This window comes from Mandrillus leucophaeus, unplaced genomic scaffold (genome assembly GCF_000951045.1).
Source record: "Mandrillus leucophaeus isolate KB7577 unplaced genomic scaffold, Mleu.le_1.0 Scaffold584, whole genome shotgun sequence".
Lineage (NCBI taxonomy): Eukaryota > Metazoa > Chordata > Mammalia > Primates > Cercopithecidae > Mandrillus > Mandrillus leucophaeus.
The window spans coordinates 70,746-73,249 of NW_012106297.1; the positions used below are offsets into that span (position 1 = coordinate 70,746).

Sequence of the window (2,504 nt, forward strand, 5' to 3'; positions counted from 1 at the left end):
GGGCCACTTTCTATGTACCATTTGCTATGTCAAAAACTTTTATATGGAGAGATCCTAAAATTATCTCCTTTTTATAGATAAGGAAACTGAGGCTTATAAAGGCTAAGCAACTTGATCAGGGTTACAGAGTTAGGGAGAGGCAGAACCTGGATATTTGAACTCAAGTTGCCATTTCCCTACCAAGAGTCATTCATTCTGCCACCAAATTTCTAAGTATCAACATTTGGAGGCCAGCAATTCTACTTTGGCCCTAAACCACAGTTTGAAGATGTTGATGACAGCAAAGGTATCAGATTGTGCTTTTACTTAAAAAAAATCCAATAGTAATTACTCTTCAGTGTATAAAATAAAGTACTACAAAAACATGTCAATCATAAAATGAAGATACAGTGCATGCAAGGCAACCATATATGGGTTACTCAAGAAGTTTGGTCCTCCCTTCTTTTTTGTCTACCTAATGTCTCTCTTAAAGAATAAATACCTTCACATTGTGGTCAGATATAACAGAGTTCACTTTGTATTAAATGTAATCTGGCATTTAATTTTTAAGATAATTTAACATTTGTATCACTTAGAACTTATAAAATACGACATTGCATTCAATTTTCCTATATTTTCACTTGTATGTGATGATATTATTCATGCCAGACTGTTTTTGTAAAGCCAAAGTTAGAACTGTAAAGAAAATGTTTTCTTAGAATACAGTAACACAAAACATTTTAGTTCTACTGTTTTAAGTCTTTCAATGAAAATTATGCCATGCTAAATTTGATATTTGTTTCGTGTAAGCTAAATTTTTGCTTTCTGGGATCTTTTATGATCCCCTTGCCCCTGAGCTGTCTGGTGAACACTCTGCATTCTTAGTGATTATGCCCTGGGGGAGAATCAACAAAGCTGGAAATGACCACAAAGACCACTATAGAATCTGTCTAGGACACTGTAAGACGTGTTTGAACCATGACTAAACTCTGTGGTTATTAAGAGAAATGCCTTGAAAATAAGATTGGAACCTTTGGGTGGAGGGTAGCTGTGAATCTACTAGCCAGCAGGATGTAAAACACAGTAAAGCTTTTAGAAATATAAGGCCCAAATAAAGAGGGTCACTACATAGATAATTCTTGTTTACAAGAAATATACTGAGTACATTTTAATTCTCAACATTTTCTAGTTCTCCTTCTACCTCCTTCCTGCACAGATATTTTATGTTTATTCAACATTCTGTTAGACTTGTCTAGCTCTAGAAGAAGAAACAGTTTCAGTAATTTTTCCCAGCAAAAAGGTAATTGCACCCTCAGTCCCCTGAAAGTTTGTAGAAATCCTAAGAATCTTTTGCACAGGCTTCTTTGCTTACTTGCTGCCTTCTTAATAATCCCTTTTAGCTTCTGGAATTTCCAGATTCCTTCTTCTGTCCAGTGATACACCATATAAGGGTTCACGCGATCTGTACTGGGGTGACTTGCATTGGATTAGGAAACATCCTAACAAATGTTTCATATTTATACTTTATTTCTTGAACAGAAGTGAATTTTGTTTTATCTTCACTTATACTCGAAATCTTCATTCCCCGTGACCCTTTCTAAAACAATGGCTTTTTCAACTTTTATTCCAGTAATTGTCCTGACAGAACCATCAACATAAGCCAAATTATTTGTTTATTGTAACCTTGACCATTGTTCACAATTGCCAAATAACTTAGTATTAAAGTCAGTACCATTCATGTTTCTGTTTTGCATTAACTATTACCATATTCGCTGTTAGATCTTTCTCATTGTAGCTCACAATGTTAGGAGTTGCTTCATTTTTGAGGTTTGCTTGTCATCGATGCTACCTTGGCTTCTTACCTAGTGCCTGGTCTTCTCATTTGCCTTGTTTTGTGATACCAGTACATATATTCTTTGACCTTCAGCTTGTTTTCTTGAATAACAAAGGTTGAATAGACCTTGTCTGTTCACATCACACTGTGGTTACATATTCTAGCAGATGTAATATGCAAATGCCAAGAACCATGCAAATCACAGTTGTAGTGATAATTATAGTTATCACTATTAGGTTTAAAGGTAAACACACATGAAATCAAAACTTTCCCCAGAACTTATATAGTGGTTAAGTAAATGGTGGACTCTGACAGAGAATGGGTTTTCTGCCTAACTTTTCTCATCTATAAAATAATGATCTAAGTGGTACCTACCTCATTGGTTGGTTGTAAAGATAAAACGAGATATCATCATAACCTACACCTAGCATATCAGCTGCTATTGCTGTTCCCCTAAAGCTGTTTAATGAAACATGTATCATGTAAATGAATATTAACTTCACACATTAAGTGGTCATTATGATTCCTTGAACCTTGAAAAATCATATGGAAATGCCTATATAATAGCAGCTTAGTATTTAAGATTAAGCATTGGGATTTTAATGTGAAAGTCACTGTTTCAGCTTAACTTTTTAAAGAAAGGGCTTGAGACAAGTTAAGTATTAAGCTTAGTAGTGCATAAAATTGTTCA

At 34.6% G+C, this 2,504-nt stretch overlaps 1 protein-coding gene across 1 annotated transcript in view; it reads left to right on the forward strand.

Moving 5' to 3' along the window:
- HMCN1 (hemicentin 1) overlaps positions 1-2,504 on the forward strand; it is a gene marked incomplete at its 5' end in the record, with an annotated part of 290,930 nt that overhangs the window by 53,453 nt on the left and 234,973 nt on the right. The gene's annotated exons all lie outside the window — the stretch shown is intronic.